A 19,084-nucleotide genomic window follows, 5' to 3' on the forward strand; every position below is an offset into this window, starting at 1 on the left:
AAAACTCCTACTATCAACAGAGGGACACAGCAAAGGGACAGTATCAGCAATATACAAAGCACTACTCCAAGACACTACACTCCTTACTACAATGGGAACACGTCACAATATACAAAATAAACTCAACCCACTGGTCAAAATTGTGGACTGAATTGCCCTTCAAATCCCTTTCAGCCAAGAGGAGGGAACTCATTTTTAAACTAATCTACAGGTGCTACCTAATACCATAGAAACTGGAAATGATACACCCAGGAACTCCACCTAGGTGTTGGAGAGGCTGCACCACCATGGGTACATACCTCCATATGTGGTGCAGTTGCCCCCAAATTCAATCCTTTTGGATAGCAATCTTACAATAAATCCGCAACTCCAGAACCGGCTCTAAAAATTATCTTCCAAGACAACAATGCACACTCCCATGATAAATACGGTAACTCATAAGGCACTTACTCTCAGAAGTTAGGAGTGTCATAACCAGACACTGGAAGTATCATGAGTGAACATGGACCACTGGTACCAAACTGTATGGGAAACCGACATACTCGAAATGCTAACTAACAAACTGAAATTAGCATGGGGAAAAACAAAGAACGCTTTCACCCGGTCTATTTCCCCTTTATTGCATATATAGACCAACAAGATAAATACTAACCTCCCCTGATAGTATGCGAATTGATATGGCTGGTTTAACCCAGCAACTGCAACCAACCAAATACAACCAGCCATGTCCTGGGCCCTCTGGCCTCTCACTTCACCAGCAAACATAAGATACGCACTCACGTGATGCTGACACAAAAGCTCTGCTCATATAAAAGTTTACTGTTCCCCCCCACTCTATTTCCTCACCTCTCTCTCCCCACTTCACTTCCCCGCTACGCCACATTGCCTATAACAATAATGTCTCACATAACAGACCTGTATGAAGGACTAAACTATTATTAAACAAAGATGTGTTATGTACCTTTGTTACTCAAGAAAAACCTGTTAATAAAAACATACTATATTCTTAAAAGGAGATTAGAGCATTCATATAAAAGAACAGGTGCTTACATGACACATTGCTGGGGAGCGGCAACCGGAGCCCTGCTTGCGGGCTTTGTAAGAAGCAAGACGCTGGACAAGATGGGAGTTTTAGCCTGAATCAGAAGAGCTCTGCTTATGCCCAGTGCAATATAGAGTGACACAGCAAAACTGCTGGCATGTCATTTCTGTGTGCAGAGGTCAAGCTGAAAGGGAAGTTACTTTGATGAAGGGTGGAGAAAGGAAGCAAGTGCTGCAGGACAGAGCAGAGAGGATAAGGGTTACCATGGATGCCTGGGGACATGCATTATAGCAACCCTTCAAGAACTGCTCAAGGGCGTGCTGGAAAGGACATGCCCACCAGCAGTCAATAGCAGTCTACCTCTTACAAGTCTAGCAGGGCTGCTCCTTACATTGTTGTTCTTTAGTCGTTTAGTCGTGTCTGACTCTTCGTGACCCCATGGACCAGAGCACGGCAGGCACTCCTGTCTTCCACTGCCTCCTGCAGTTTGGTCAAACTCATGTCGGTGGCTTTGAGAACAGTGTCCAACCATCTCGTTTTCTGTCGTCCCCTTCTCCGTTTGCCCTCAATCTTTCCCAATATCAAGGTCTTTTGTAGAGAGTCTTCTCTTCTCATGAGGTGGCCAAAGTATTGGGAGCCTCAGCTTCAGGATCTGTCCTTCCAGTGAGCAGTCAGGGCTGATTTCCTTCAGAATGCTCCTTACAGATTAGGCACTAGCAATTATAGGTTTCTTGTTAAGTGAATGCGGGCAAACAGCAATGTATTTATGGCAATAATAATTAATTTAATTGATTGATTGATTAATAATTAATTTTATTATTTACATCCTGCCCATCTGGTTGGTTTCCCAGCTATGTGCTCATCACATACACACATGTTCTTTTTTATGTGCACATCTTAAATATTTGTGAAGCAGGCTTCAGGGCTCCACTAGACATTCAGTAGCAAACAGAAATAAAAATGAAGGGGTAGGGTGCTTTTCTGGGGGAGAAATGGCAGTCAGTGGCTGTTTAACCCAAATCTTCAAGGTTGGGCTTTCAGGTTGACTAGAGGAAACCTGCCTCACCAATGGTCCCTTTGTTGCACCTTAAAAACAAAACACTGGATTGGGAATTCTTCACTTGCAATCACATGTCAAGTTTTAGCTTCAGGGTAATGCTGAGCCTCATACAAAAGGAGAGGGAAGAGAGAATCAGAATGTTTTGAGTCCATTACCTGTACAGGTTATGTCTTATTTGTGGATATTCCAGAATAACTCTGATAAATTTGCAGGGAGGAGGAATGGCACCCAAGGGAGTATATTTCAGGTAGTGAGTTGCAGGGTACTTTGAGTATTCGCTGCTTAAAGACTTCCCATGTGGAGTCTCAAATCACACAAAAAGTTGGTTTTCTAGGCTCCAATCATGTGCTGAACTACCATAGCTCCACTTCCCTGTGACTGTGGGAGTGCAGTCCTGCTCAGCTCCTGTGCATGACCCTAGTCTACAGAGCTAATCGGAACCAGAAGAGTGGACATTTTTACAGCAAACAAGGTCATCTGTTTCATGCTGCAGGTAAAGATGAGATAGCTGGCTCTGTTGCCAAGATAAAAGGTTTGATCTCATCGAGAGATAATGCAAAGCCAGAAAACATCACATTCCGCAGAGCATGAGATAAATATGCCCTTTTCCAGATATAAATCATACCAATGATAATAACCACTTAGTTTGTTTATACTGTATAGCACATTCACAGGGAATGGTGCTTTCCAAAGTATTTCAGGATGGGTCTCTACCCCAAGAGGCATACACTGTATTGGAGGAAACCGAGGAAGGAGAAGGCAATGTCCAAATCGGAGCAATTTAGGCAAGGGAAATAGCATTTTATGGACAATCCTAACTCTCCCCCTCCCGCCCCGCCCCCTGACCCAGAGTGGTGGTGTACCAGGTGACCATATGGCCACCCAACTCACCTACCTAACTCCAAGCCACCCCCCCTCATCCATAATCAAATCATGGGTGATAGATGTTTTATTCAGACAGACCTGACATTTAACAGCAACACCACCAGACCAGAAGAATGGGGTTGGCTAAGCAGTATCCTTAGCAGGGCCGGCTCTAGGTAGACCCCCGGTGGCGCAGGGTACCACGGCGCCGGCCCGCCAGGAGGGCGCCGCGAGCTGCACCCGCCCGCTGGCCGGCCGGTCCGCCGGTTCAACGCGCAGGTGTGCCCGCCCGCCCACCGTGCTGGGAAACGGGGTGGGGGGCGCCGGAGGGATCCGTCGCTCCACCGCGCCAGGGGCGCTTAAGACGGCCCTGATCCTTAGATTCTGAAATACAGCAGACAGAGTGGAAAGAGAGCAAGGGCTTTGATATAACTAACCCACCTCGTCTCTGCATAACTTTGCCCAGCTCCATACCACCCCCTACACAGCACCACAGAGATGGCAGCCTCATTCCCCTCCTCCGTCTCTGGCCCAGACTAATACTGCTGTTAACCCACCTCTAATCATAATAGTAGAATGTAGAGAAATAAATAAAGAGATCAATCCAACCATCCCAGTCAGAAACCACCCCATCTCTCACCTGGGGCACTTACCTAGGGAGGCTATTTGCTTCAGTTATTTGCACTTAAGCCTACTCGTAATTACTATAGCAGGAAGTTCCAGGAAAAAAAATACTTGCCACAACTATGGATTGGATAAGAATGCTCCAAGTTGAATGTGGACATTGTTTATGCAATCACTGTGTTTGGAACAAAAGGATTATGAACAACTTATGAATCCCACAAGTTAATGGCACCTTTTACCACATGTATGAACAGACACGAGAAACTGCTAAGGAAATTGAAAAAAAGCAGAAAAGTTTAAAGCAGGGTAGGGCAAAACCTAACATTCAAGCAAGCTCAAGAGACTCTGGATTTGCAAGTGCCTATCAGAAACATTTAAAAGAACAAAACAAAAATCAGATTTCATTATTGATTTTGTTATGGTTCTAATAAAGCAATCTGCTGTGCAAGATAATTGTGAGCCTTGTCACAAGCCTGGCAATTACCTGACCAATTATATTAATCCTAACAGCAGGCATAACACTTCTGTCCCCCTTCCCATTCATGTTCTGCCATGTTCAAGGTGCAGTGTCAAAAAGAAATGCCATTTCACTACTCCAGGGCCAACATGAACTTGCTGGCACACTAGAAAATGGTTTTCAAGAATGGTTTTCCACAACTAAATCCACCTTCCCCAACCAGGTGCCCTCCCATCAGATTTTGTATGGTGATGGAGTGATAGGCATTGTAGTCCAAAACATCTAGAAGGTAGCAGGTTGGGGAAGGCTGAACTAAATCAACACCAAAAGTCGCAATTTGTGACCAACTAATTATTATAACAATGAGCTATAACTTACTTTAACCAATAAAACAAATGATAAGAAATAAAAACAACTGGAGACCCATGTTTGGGAAACCCTGACTTAGAGTACCAACTCTGCCAATACATACATTTTTTTACACTTGATCACTATTAAATATGTGCTACTACCAGACTGAATATTCTTTCACCAATGGTAGTATAAGAATCATGTCTCATCAGTTGCTTGGTAACACAGTTGTTAGCTCCCCAAAACAGAATACACAGCAGGCAAGGCAATCTGGTCCACAGGTTCAAAGTGGAGGTATCAAGCTTCATACAACATGGATCTCTTTTAGCAGGCAAGATGGCATTACTATTTTTCAATTATATTAAAATTGGGGAAGTCAGTTACTTCTACATATGCATTTTGTTCTAACAGCAAAATTAGGGCAAACAGCTATGAATCTTTTTAATAAAATTTGTTACTGACATGGGGATTTGGAAAGCGGCTAATAAATGATTAATAAATTTAAGCTGTGATCCTGTACCCATTTGCCTGGAAGTAAGCCCCACTGAAATGAATGTGAATTCTTCTGACTACACTGCTAATGTTTGAGGAAATATTTCAAGTTTGTTTTAAGACTTTCAGTGATTTACTCTGTCAGTGAATTAGAGTAGCCCAATTCTTAACTAATGCTGAACCAAACCACCACTACACATGAATGTGCAAGCATGAAGGTACTCAAGAGGGAAACTGGTAGCCACTTCCCTTCCCTCTGATCCTCTTGCTAGCCATACTACCAGGAGCTGCAGTAAGTCATATTTGGCTTAGCATTACATCCCAACCCAGGCTCCAGAGAAACCATGAGCTGCAGCCAAGGTTGCCCTTGGCTTTCTGCTTTGCTTGCGGTGAGACAACTCATGACCCCCACCCAAGGTGTGGGTCAGAGTCCAGACATAATGCATAGCCAACTTCTGGCTTAGCTTAAGGTAGTGCAGAAGGACCAGGAGAGGGAGTGGAGCAGCACTAGTTTCCCTCCAAGAAATCACACACTAATGCATTCGTGTCCAGTCATGGTTTGGCTTAGTGTGGCATGCAAACTATCCCAGTGCATCCTCTTTTGTATAAAACACACCCTGTTTACTTGCACAGCAGCTATTCTTCACATCACACTGTTAAGAGAAGGTTGCCCAGTGGTGCTGGAGTATCCTACAAGGTAGCACTCTATTTGTGGAGTGCCCTTCCCCTATAGGTACATTCAGTGCTGACACCACTGTCATTTTGGCAACAAGGAAAGACATATCTGTTCCCTTAGGCCAGGGTCGGCAAAGTTTTTGTGGCTTGGGCCGGTTCACAGTCCCGCAGACGCCACAGTGGGCCGGAGTGTGTGTGCGCACGCACACGCACACATGCACAAACACTACTTCTGGAACTCCTTCCGGTGCGGAGGAGGCGTGCGCAGCTTCCAATTGGCTGCAGGAGCCAACTGAGCAGGTGGCGGGGGTCCATGAGCCGCTTGTGGCCCATGGGCCTTAGGTTGCCAACCGCTGCCTTAGGCTTTTTAGATGTTCAATGACTGGCTGTTTTAGTCTTTGCTGTTAAGCAGTTTGCAGTTATTTTGTTTGCCATTGTTTCTAGCAATGTTTTGTTGGTTTCACTAACCTTTTTTTAATCACAGGTAGGTAGCCATGTTGGTCTGTGTAAGGGGGAGGGCTTATAGGGAACAGCCCCCCTAATCAGGTCGAGTTCCTCTCAGAGCATCAAGTCCAGTAGCGGATCAGATTACAGGAATCAGGAAGTAGAGAGGGAGGGGAGAGGCTCGGACAGCATGAGAGAGCCTCAACACCGAGTAGAGAAGGAAGCAGCTGGGGAGGAAATGACGGGAGAGCAGTCAAAAGGACGCCCCCCCCAATGCCTGAATTGAGGCGTACGGCACCCCGTAGGGCAAGAGGGAGGCGCTTTGGGGTTCCCAAGCTGTTATGTTGGGTGCGAAACAGAAAGAAGCCATTGCGAGGTTCTAACTCGAAGTAAGCAGACATGTTTTCCAGACTCTGCACTGTAAATAAGATGCACAATAAAAAACACCTTAAAGACAAGCAGGTGTGGAGCGTCGTTACTCAAGAGTAGCTGCAAGAACCTCTGACAGTCTGGTATAGTCGAAACAAAATAAAAAATTCCTTCCAGTAGCACCTTAGAAACTAACTATGTTTGTCATCATAGCTGCCAAGTTTTCCCTTTTCTCGTGAGGAAGCCTATTTAGCATAATGGAATTTCCCTTTAAAAAAGATATAACTTGGCAGCTATGTTTGTCATTGGTATGAGCTTTCGTGTGCATGCACACTTCTTCAGATAGTTTTTAATCACTATTTTATGTTGAACCCCACCCTGGTACTGGTACTGATGAAGAAGGCTGGGTTATAAAAGCATTTAAAGAAATAAATTTGTCTGATGTTTCCCACAGCTAAAGGGAGAAGTTAGTTATTCCCCCTCTTTGAGGAGACCCACCATCTGTAGTGCCTCCAACAGTGATTTTCTGTCCATTCAACAAATTACTAACTGTCACAACAGTGTTCAGAAAAAAAAAACAATTCCAACTATAATTAGTACAACAGATGCATTGTTCCAAGCCTTAAAAAGTTATTGAATGATTGGTGAAAGTCAGAGTGATTCAATATAAAAAAAGCAAACAGGAAAAGAGCTATATTCTAAAAATAAAATTATGGTGCCAACATTGTATATGATCATAACATTTACAGTGGTACCTTGGTTTACAACCATAATCCGTTCCGGAGGTCCGTCTGTAAACCAAAACAGGTTGTAACCCAAGGCACGCTTTTGCCAATGGGGCCTCCAAAAAATTTTTGTTCGTAATCCAAAAAAAATATGGGTTGTAATCCAAAAAAAAAGGTTGCAGACCAGGACATGCACTTCCGGGTTTGATGTGTTTGTAATCCAAAATGTATGCAAACCAAGATACCACTGTACACCTAAAGCTAAATATACATTTACTAATAGAGGGGGCTACAAATGAAGGACCGTAAACACAAGTTTCAAGCACCACATTGGGAGCCAGGCCAGCAGTTGTCTATACCAAGCTTAGCTGAAGCTTAACCAACAGAAATATGGTGCAAAATGCCATTACAGTGGTACCTCGGTTTATGAACACAATTGGTTCCGGAAGTCTGTTCATAAACTGAAGCGTTCATAAACTGAAGCGAACTTTCCCATTGAAAGTAATGGAAAGTGGATTAATCCGTTCCAGATGGTCCGCAGGGTACTTAAACTGAAGCGTTCATAAACTGAAGCGAACTTTCCCATTGAAAGTAATGGAAAGTGGATTAATCCGTTCCAGATGGGTCCGCGCAGTACTTAAACTGAAGCGCTCATAAACTGAAACATGGGTGTAATTGGTTCCGGAAGTCTGTTCATAAACTGAAGCGTTCATAAACTGAAGCGAACTTTCCCATTGAAAGTAATGGAAAATGAATTAATCCGTTCCATATGGGTCTGCGGTGTTCATAAACCGAAAATTCATAAACCGAGGTGTTCATAAACCGAGGTTCCACTGTACATAGCTGTAGCAAGTAGTTTAGAACCATGAGAGCCAATGTTGGCAGAAAGCACCCACTACCCAAAACCCATCTAACAGACCCACATAGCTGGGTTTCCACCAAATCTGAATGCCTTCTGAAACTTCTTGTCCTTTCTACACTTAATGTCCTTTCCATATCTCACATAACCTTAACAAAGCCTTTCCCGAACCATCTGAGCTTCTCCATTGCCATGATGGTCCCCATACCTGACTAGTCCCCATCATGATCATCTACTGTAGATTAGAATAATTGTCACTTAGGCACTTTATACAACACCCGGCACATTAAATCAGCATTCAGAAGCAGTAATGGTACTGATGAGGCCACAATCTGCATGAACAATCAAAAACATGTCCCATAATTCCATAATGAGAACCAACTAACATGCTGAAACAGAGTTACCTGCATATAGAAAGCTTGAAAATCACTTCTTAAGAACATTTTTGGCAGATCCCACAGAAATCCTTACTAAGCATCCTCCACAAAGTCTGATCCAGTGGGCTCTTGTACAACTTTTGTTCAACTTTAGCTATAGCTGTAGTAACATCTCATTTTTTTCCTAGACCAAATATGGCTTCACCTATCTATAAGCCATTGGCTTTGTGCTTTACATTCTTTCTTGAAACAGCAGCAGCAGCAATGTAGGTGTATCTAGTCTGAAAACTTTTCCTACAGTCCTGATTCTGTAGCATGGAGGTTTGACAAGGAACACAAGAAATTTTTGAACGCAGGTCAGAGGCATTAAGCCATTAAAGAATTATTATGCAAGCTGGTCCTTGGATGAAGGATAACAGCTTGCTTACCAAAAACAACAACACACACATGCTATTTTCTTATTATACAACTTGGACAGAGGCCTAATGTCTTTTTCCTAAAATATGCTTGTCATGAAATGCTTAACAGGGCAAATGAAGGAAGTTCAACTTTAATAAGTTCAGATAGAGGTGGTAACCATCATTAGACAAAGTAGGGCAGCAGATTTTGGGTACCACTAACTGCAGCGGTGGGCAGAGCTAGGTCTGACATATACAGCCCAACCTACTTAGATGTTTTGAATATGAATGCACAACAAGAATTCTACCATCTCCTTGCTCATTTCAACAAGGCTTATACAGGCAACCTTTCTAAAGGAGGGTATCCTAATGTTAAGTAGATGGGGTGTCATTTGGATTTTTTTAACTCAGGCACGAAAATGTCAATTTTCCATATCATTTTTTTGCTTTTAATTACTGCCACAGCTGGAATTCTTCACATTGGGTTCAGTAGCCTGCCTGCTCATGAGACAAGGAGGAAGCATATCAGTAGAAGTTTCCTTACTGCATGACATTTTATTTGCCAAAGGACTAGGCATGGCAGTGACGTTAAAACATATTTTATTCCAAAACACATGAGGAAGAACTTTATGAGCGACAAACTTCTGACAGACATCAAAAATATTTTAAAGTGCTTCTCTATGCTCAAATGTTACAATATCTGTGTTTATGCTTCTGAATATACAGTATTCAAGTTTTTCAGCGGAGAAACAATGAGAGTGGAACGAAGCAAGAATAACTGATCAATGTAAATCTCTTTTTGGCAGAATCAAGCTAGGGTGATTTATAACCATCCCTTCTTCATCCCTTCTTCAACCAAACTGCTTTCTAATCAAATTGCCTACAAATATATATGTATGTATATATGTATAAGAAACCTATCCTACTGCTATTAGAAAGTCTGGAGCTGCAGTACAGATTATTTAAAGTATGGTATGTTGCCCAAACTATTAAGAAATTTTCACATGTATAACGCTTGAACTCCAGTAGCCTGCCGATACTAGATCTCGCATGGTGACACTTAAGTGCTTTAATCCACAAATCCTAAGCTTTTCATACATCAGTACAGAAACAAGTATTCTAGCAACCACTGAAAAGCAGACATTCCAGCTATGATCTAAAAACCAGTTAAATGATTTGAAGCACACTGTCTTTCCTGCAAAGGTTATTCATTCTATAGACTGACATATACGGTAACATTTTTCTCCACATTTATCTTCACCAAGGAGCAGTTACAGATCCCCCAAGTGTCCCTATTTTCCAGAGAGAACCCCAAATTTACAGAAGCTGCCCCGGTTTCTGATTTGCCCCTGGAATGTCTCACTTTTCCTTAGGACATCCCTATTTTCACCAGAGAAACATTGGAGGGTATGGAGTTATGCAACCCGTGAGTCAAGGAGATAAGTAACTATACAACCTATAGACGACAGCTGGATGCAGCCCTATATAGGGAAGGTTTTTTAAATGTTTAACATTTTGTTATGTTTTTATATATGTTGGAAGCCACCCAGAGTGGCTGGGGCAACCCAGTCAGATGGGTCGGGTATAAATAATAAAAGTACTATTATTTTTATTGACTAGGACATGCCTAGTAGGAGGGTAAGCAGTTATACATGTTAACTCCTCCTATATACTATCTGCATGCATCATAAGAGATTAGTAACTCCAGTTAGATACCCCATCCTCATTGGTTACTAATAGATTTAGATGATCACATTCAGTTGGTGGATCACAGACAGAGAACTGATCACCAAGCTATCAGAGAAGCTTTCACGTGACACTGAAGGTTGAACAAAAGCCAAGGCAAAAAATAAACAAATGCCAGATACATTCTTTTAAAATAATAATCTAATCTAATAAAGCATAGTGACTCATCAGGTTTCCAGAAAAGGATATTGGGGGAGGGGAGGCAATCAGCATCAGGTATTGTTTGAAGGTTGGTTGGTTTAATTTATAACCTTTTAATTTAATCCTTTCCCCCCCAGGGTATCATACATTGCTTCATACTATTTGATTCTCACAAGACCCCTGTATAGAAGACAAAGAAAACGTTGATTGGCCCAAGGTCACCCATGGCTGAATGAAACCTTGAATCTCCCTGGTCTAACACTGTCACCACATTAACAATACATTTTCTAAAAGTAAAGTAAGTCCACAACTTATGTGGGAGTTGCTTCCCAGGATTTCAGGCAGCAGTCTTTCCCAGCCCTACCACTGAGCTTTTATAGAAAATGTCAGGGCATGACATCTCTCCTGGTAATAAACATTTGAATCCATGATGCTCAGAACAAGAATGTAAACCAATAGATTTCATTTGAAGGTGGGCATGTTACTGAAGCAGAGACTGGCTGCTGCAGATCTACAGTATTTAGAAAGGTGGTGCCACACAAGAGAAATTTTTCATCAACTGTGCAAACCTCAAGCTTTCAAAGAATAATTGGTGAATAGCCTGATTTCTGTTATTTTGAAGAGAATAAAAGTCCTCACTCCTCTACAAATTGCTGGAAAAGTATTTTCCTAAGACTTTTATCAAAACCAAAGATAATCCTTCTGGTCAAAACATGTTCCTCTTTACATCCCATTCCAGCTTTGAAGTCAGCAACAGAACACAGAATGCAGCTTTATTTTCCCATCTTTAATCTTTTTCCTACCTTTCTCGACATCATGAAGGACATTCCCATTTGTTAATATCCTCTTCCTGGAGTTTCTGAGTAAAACAAAAAGTTCATTTTAACTTAATGAACATCTTTTCGTAACAGCTTCTTCAACTATTGTCCAAGCCTTCACTTAAGAATAAAATCCCAACATCTGTCAACTGTTTGTACATTACTTGTGCAAAGTCTGGCCATCCATGCATTTTCAAAATGCCCACACAAGCCTACAAAAATCCAGCTGTGTACATATTCCCCTTCAGTGCTTTGCATTCTATCCTGCCCTGTCCCTAAAATCTTTTGCAATACCTACAACACTCCATAGCGTTGCTTACTAGATCGTTAACATATGACCTTCTTCTTGTGATATCCATTGTAACTGATGGGTATTTTGTAGTTTGCTATGTTATATTGTTTTGATTGGTTGATTGTATTTGTGGTATCTTTCTTTTGTATTACCAGTAATATGTTGTTAACCGCTTTGGAGACCCTTGGGCCAAAAAGCAATACTGTATATAAATAAAACACAACGTAACTTATACTGTCTCAGCCATCCTTGACATGCTGGAGCGGCCACTGTGTTTAAGTTGTTACACAGTTGAGATGCTACTAGCATTACATTTCCCATTCTATGTGTGTCCACTTAAGACACTGTCAAGCACCTCCTGCATCTTTGACCTGTGGTCAAAGATAAATGGCTGCACATCCACAGGCAACAGCAGAAGAGAACTTACAACACCAAAACTGCATCCTGCTCTTACAGTTAATTGCTGAACCACTATTATTTTAGGCAGAGCTGACTTTTCTAACTGCCTACATAACCAATCAGGTCAATAGTTTTCAATTACACTGCTGATATTTGATCACACACAAGGTCCTTATGTCACCTAATTATAACAGCTTACATATAGCTTCATGAACAATCTGTGAAAATCAAAAACTGAGCTTCTATAAAGTTGGAGGGAAGCAGTTTAGTATTCTATAGAGGAGGAAAGTGATATTTCCAGTTAATCCTCACTGATTTCAAGCATGGTTACTTGGAAACAAGTTCGTCTGAAATCAATGAGATCTACTTCCAATATTTACTGGCATTGTGGGCTGTAGAGCAAGAGTTATTAGATAAGGCATTACTATACAGTGGAAAACAATGATTTGGGAGAGGGAACTATAATCCTAATATTTTATACTGTGCTTTGTTATCTACTGTGCCCCCCGGCAATTCACCAGGCATTATGCTCTGCTAGCTAGCAATAATACATGCCAAGGTGTGACCTATCTTTGTTCTTAAAAGTTAATCAGGTATTAAGATGATGCATCTAAACCTATTTACTAGTATAAATTACAGATACAGTAAAAACAAAAAATCCAAGCAACATTCATTTTTGCCCTCCAATCTAGTTTCTTGTTCATTACTTTTGTTTACAGTCTATTAACCAAACATCAATGGTTGTTCCAGGGTAGCTTTTGTTCCTAGCATCAGACCATCAAAGAATTAAGATTTCACACTAAGCTTCCTATCAACTATGATCTTTAGCAACTACCTTTAAAAAACATGCAAGGGAGAAGACTCTTTTTTTGGAATAGATTGCTTCCAGGGCTGCTGGAGTGCAAGATCCAGCCAACAAGGGCAATTCTGTAGATAAGCATACTGCTTGGACTACATGACATGGTAGGATTCTACACATGAATTGTCTGATGTTCTCTCAATTCCCAGTCAGTAGAGGGCTGCAAAAGGCCAATCTATTATTTGCTCTGCCACCACTTCCCATGGTCATTCAGTTCGTGCCCACCTCCCCCAAATGCACAAATCTAAATAGTCAGTCCACACCCACACTCAGTATTTGTGCTGAGCTTTTGTTCAGCATTTCCAGTCCTGCGGAGTCTCCAACTGTCCAGTTCAACAAGGACTAAAATGAGGACTAAAAACTGTCCAGCAACAGAACACTCATTGACCCAGAATCCTTGAGAGACAATGCAATCAATTATGACAAGGAAAAGCAATTATTTCAGTCATTCAAAGCAAATTCATTGATTGTTTCATCTTCCGCTTTTCAAGAGGGGACTGAGCATTCAAAGAAAATAGCTAGAATAGATAATATAGGAGTAGATCAAGGTTGTGTTCCAAGCTTATCTTTGAAGGGCAGGGGAATACCTATGTCAATTTCAAAATGAAGGGATGAAAAGTGAGCAAGCATATACTCCTTTGGCAGAATATACTATCTTTTAAGAATACAGTAAGTGTATGGCTTCAGCAACATTAGTAGGTATCAGCTACGTCATTCAGTTTTAGAGGAGAGGCTTGAATGATGCTGCTCAATGAAAGAGAGAATAATTAATTCCTTGTCCTCCAATATTTTAACATACAAGAAATACTCTCTAGTTTGAAAGGCAGGCAGCTTATAAGTTAAAGTTACAGAAACACACTATCCCTGCATCAATTTTAAATTAGTCCCAACCAGACAGGGAATGTAGTCTATCACTGCAGGTGAATTAACCTAAATTCTTCACCCAGCCTTATATGTCTGCCACCCATTTTGTTTTGTTTTTTAAAAAAGATGGACATACAAGTGAAAGGGAGAGGTTACACCCATGAGTGCGTTAGGGAGAAAGCATTCATTTTTAATCAGATGGATGATTCTCGCTGGCAACAACCCATTTCAATCCTCTTATCCTTTTCCAACAGTCAATTTGAAGGCAAAAACCCTGCAGTAATTAGCTAGATGTTCGCTCTGGTATCACACAGGGAATGCCTAGAATGCTATTATCAATGTACAAACAAGAAGGGAGCAAAATGAGGCTAATATCTGCTGTAGTAGCAAGGCATTACCAGGGAGACAGAGACAGACAGAGAAACAGACGTGATGGAATGAATATACCATACGATAGCAAGGCTTTTGTAGTTACAGCTACGGAGACAACAAACTGGGTTAATATAAAAATAAACAGAAAGATACTTCAAGTGCCCATAAGTGGAGGAAACGGGTTGCTACAAGTAGAAAGCCAGAACTCAAATCAGCTGTGGGGGCAGGAAGGAAAGAGAACCGGGGGCCACTCACCTCAGAAAGCCCGTGAAAAGGGGCAGAGGGTATGACGGCAAATGCTATAGCTTGGCATGGAGGAAAAATATGTGTATCTAGGCTGCAACCATCAGGGTCTAGTGGGGAGAAGAGGAATGGTAGGATTCCTATAGGCAGAATATGCCTAGGTGGAAAGAAGGGGCAACCGGGGGACCACATTTGTGTGCGCACACACATGGAAATCAATGACTCCAGGCACACAGTAAAGAGGAGTTCTCTGAAGGGTGTGACAGCTGTGCATGCTGCAACTATTATCATTGCACAAAACAGTGTACAAAGGTTAGTATGGATTATTCGGGGGGGGACAGAGAAAAGGGGGGGTTGTAATAACTGCCCCTTATAAACCAGGAGAAGCAAAGAGTAGAAAGAAAGCAAAGTCGTGAACTACTGGTCCAGGTAGCCAAAAGAACAAGAGGTGTAAATTCCGAATATTTAGAGGGGAAGGGCAGAAGAGGTGAAAAAATGGGTTATATTGGGGGGTGGGGAGGTAGGCAGATGCAAAAGGACGTATGTGCGGGATCCACCTTTTGGGGTCGGGGGTCGTTATTCTGAGGCAAGGCGATGCTTGGAGGGGCCGGGAAAGGCCGGCCAAGGGGGGTCCCAAGCGGCGTGTGGGCACCTGGGCGGGCGTGTAGGGATAACGGGGCGGCTGTGGGCCTGGCAGGGCAAGAAGAAACCAGCGATGGAAAGAAACGAAATGAGAAAGGGATGCTCAGGAAGGATGGCGAAGCCGCGGAGGGAAGGAAGGAGCCCAGAAATAACTTGGATATTCGGGGGGGCGAAGCATCTGGGGGGGGGGTTCGGACAGGTGGGCGTGAATGGAAGAATGGGGCATTCCCCCCCCCTTTCCCTATCCGAGCGACCTTCCCTCCCCTCACCTGTCATGGCTGGAAGCGGCTAGAAATGGCGGCGGCAGCAGAGGCCTGGGGTGGCTGCGCTCCCTCGAAGAGCGGCGGAGACTGAGGGAGCGCGAGCGAGGGGACTTCGCGGCCGAGGCATGGAAGAGGAGGAGGAGCAGGAGGCGGCGGCGGAGGAGGAGGAGGTAGGACGCGAGGGCGGGCAGGCGAGCGAGGGCCGCCCCCTCCTCACAAGATGGCGCCTTCCACCGCGGCCCCTCGGGCAGCGCCGGGATTCCTTTCTCGCGCCCCCCCCCCCCGGCGTCGGCGGCGTCTCGGAAGCGTCGGCGGCTTCTTCTCCCACCCCGCGGCCCTTCCTCGGCTTGGAGGGCAGGCCGGGGATGGAGATAGCGCCGCCGCCGCCTTTGTTCTTCTCTGAGGAGGCTGCTGCGCATAGCTGCCAAGTTTTCCCTTTTCTCGCGAGGAAGCCTATTCAGCATTAGGGAATTTCCCTTTTAAAAAGGGAGAACTTGGCAGCTATGCTGCTGCGCTCGCTGTTCGTTTTCATAAACGGATTAATCCATTTGCTCTCTCTGTGTGTATCTCTATATATTTTTATCTGTCCATCTCTAGGCGATGTACATGAAACGGTAAAACCTATTTTCCATAAAATCCTCGGAGTGGAATAAAGGAACGAGTGGACATGCCTAGATTACGTATTCGGACAGTGTGTGTATATACCGGTATATATGTGTATATGTATATATGTGTGTGTGTGTGTGTGTGTGTGTGTGTGTGTGTGTGTGTATATATATATATATATATATATAATATTCATTTAATTTATATGCCGCCTTATACCCGCAAGTCTACCCAAATACGTTAATTTGACCATATGCACCCGTTTTATTTATTTATTTGTGCTAATTCTTTCCCCTGTATTTTATACAGAATATGTTATATGTGTGTGAGAGGGAATTTATTATTGCATCTGTTGTTTGCCTCAGCCAACATCCTGTACTGCCCCTATTGCCCAACTTCCAGAACATGCACTCAGAAAACTGGGTCTTTCCAATAGGACGCCTGGTCCAAAGCTTTTTAGAGGTGACCTACCTCAATGGAGGTGGAAAAGGGGGCACCTCCTATAAAAACAATTTCTTGGTTCATGGTAGCACCTGACAACTTATGGTTGGGTCTACAGTATATTGATTTTTTAAAAAATTATAGGGCACTTTTTGCCTGGTATTATAGGAATTCTAAGGTCTCATATATAAAAATCATATGTATGTACCGGTATGTTTTTGCCTTGTAGATTTATGATCATAAATACAGTACAGTATATAAACCGCATGTCTGAAATAGTATAGAACAATCCTGAAGCCATTTTGACTCTTCCAGCCACCTCTAAAATTCTCTGCAGTGAGAAAGGAAATGGGAAAACCTCCCCATTGTCTCTTTGCTCACAAATCCTGTCTTAAGGGTGTATTGCGTATGAATAGGGTGAGCCTGTGACCTGGATTCAGGAACTACTGGTAAGTATTTATCATCTCAAAAGGAATGACCAGGCTGGCCAGGTGAAGCAATCAAATGACCATTATCAGTATCCTGCCAGACAGGATTTCCGCTATAGCCCGCCTCCTTCTGTGATGTATGTATGATTTTTTTTGGGGGGGGGGGGTCTCAGGATGGGCAACTTCAAAAGTCTATATACCGGTAAGGGACTTACAGTATATTGTTCTGGGACTGGGTCCTTCCTGACTCCTGCATGTGGTTGTGAGCACCCTGTTGCAACAGTTAATAAACATCAGGCTTACTAGCTGCCTTGCTTTTCAATACAGTGGACCCTCTGGATACAATCTTAATTCGTTCCGGAGGCCCATACGTACCCCGAAAAGTCCGCATCTAGAGGCACCGCTTCTGCGCACGCACATGGCGTGTTAGAGCACTTCTGTGCATGTGCACATGGCGAAACCTGGAAGTATACACTTCCGGGTTTGCCGTGTTCGCAACCCGAAAGTTACGTTTACATCGGTAACATAACCCGAGGGTCCACTCCACAGTATTCTCTGGTTGGCCTCTTGTTATTTTCCCCTACCAATAGAGAACCTACTTAAGGACTCTATATGGGCTCATATACCCCATAAGGGGCAGGGAGCAGTTTTTTTCTTGTAACACTGGGAACCATGTGTATACTCCCTTGAGTTACATGATGGAAGAAATCAAGATATAAATGTAATAAATAATACTGAGCAATACATGCCTAGGATCATGCTGTAAACCTCTGGAACATTTTTTGGGGGGTGGGGAATGGAGGAAACAAATAGAAGATTTTTTAAAAAAAAACAGGATGGAAAACAGGAAATGGGAAACAGAAGATAAGAAACTGGGTGCAAATAAATAAATAATAAGAAAAGAATTATGGAATATTAGTAGTAGTAAGCTAGTAAGCATGACCAAAAAGAGCCAATTCACCTGACTCTGCCATTTTAAAAACATTTATCAATTCTGTTTGTTTTCATTTCATGGCTTTTGCAGGTTTAAAAGAAGGGAGAACATGAAAAAATTAAAATTGTACAGAACAGAAAGACTACAAAGCATTTTCTTAATCAAATATTTCATATTTAGGGGGGGCACAAATGAAAATATCTGTTTTACCAATTCACAGATGCACACAGATAAATCACCGCACATGTCAAATCTGTGCCCCCTTAAGAAGATGAAATAGTACTGTTGTGGAAATTTGGTCCCCAAAATGCGCTTCCCTATTAGAGGGACAGGCGCTGATCGGAAGCTCCGGGATTGCGCTTGGTTCGCCTCCGCCGGGAGAATGACAGAGACCACACGTTGCTGTCAGGTAAAACTAACAGATCCCTTTATTGCAAAAATGCAGAACTACAGCTGTAGGGTCCCTGCCTCTGGAAAGAAGGAAGGAACCCCGGGAAATGGTGAAGCCCCTTTTTATACCCTCCTGTCCCTGCGTGAAAATCCCTGGACTGGGAGGGAGGGGAAGGACAAGGAGGATGGGTGGCGATCGGATTAGCTGGGTGGGGAGATGACTTTTTCTTTCAGATGGCGGGATGTCAATTGCTCTTCTCCTGTCGCTGATGGTGCTCCCTGTTGTTTGGCAGGAGGGGCAATCAGTCGAGATGGGTGCAGAGGTGGGGCAGTTCCTGGCGATTTCCGTGGGGTGGAAGTCCGCCCGGCAGGTGTTTTCCTCCAGGCCATGGAAGGGTGGGCTACATTGAGGATGGCATTTTATTTGAATAAAGTTGTTCCAGCTAATCCCTCTATTGTCCGTGTGTCCTTGAATGGGTATAGGGTGGTAGTAGGGCAAGGTTCAGGTGGGTTGGGATCATACAGGGTTCATACAGAAAATATACTTGGAAAACATACCTAATACAGGGATTTCTAATTAAAAGGTAGCAGTCCTGACATATACAGTTCTAAGATATAAAACAGCAATTCTAATACAGAGAGATACTAGCAATTCTAATACAGAGGCAGCGGATAGAGATTTCATGGTAAGAGAACATATAATAGGCTGTATTATTAACTTGAGTAGAAAAGTGTCACTTTGGATTTGGGCGGTTTCCCCCCCCCCTTCTTCTGGAAACATTGTTTTGTTCTGGGAGGAGGGGAGGTGGAGAGGGGAAATGTGTGAGTTTATGCTAACTGTTGTGCATATGCAGATCCTTAAGCCTTCCTTCAGGCAGGGTCTCTCCTAGCGGGAGGGGTGGGGAGACA

At 43.0% G+C, this 19,084-nt stretch overlaps 1 protein-coding gene across 5 annotated transcripts in view; it reads right to left on the reverse strand.

Moving 5' to 3' along the window:
• SLC23A2 (solute carrier family 23 member 2) overlaps positions 1–15,598 on the reverse strand; it is a 78,345-nt gene extending 62,747 nt beyond the window's left edge. For 2 of the 5 annotated variants that reach the window (XM_035117374.2, XM_035117372.2), the window contains exons 1-2: positions 15,383–15,598; positions 11,428–11,483 (exon numbers count right to left, since the gene is read on the reverse strand). The gene's annotated coding sequence lies outside the window, so the exon portion shown is untranslated. Of the gene's footprint in view, positions 1–1,050; positions 2,937–6,033; positions 6,237–11,427; positions 11,484–15,382 lie in introns of those variants that run through there. The other 3 variants (XM_060276383.1, XM_060276384.1, XM_035117373.2) reach the window with 3 other exon arrangements.
• Positions 15,599–19,084: the final 3,486 nt, after the last annotated feature.

This window comes from Zootoca vivipara, chromosome 6, assembly GCF_963506605.1.
Source record: "Zootoca vivipara chromosome 6, rZooViv1.1, whole genome shotgun sequence".
Taxonomy (NCBI): Eukaryota; Metazoa; Chordata; class Lepidosauria; order Squamata; family Lacertidae; genus Zootoca; species Zootoca vivipara.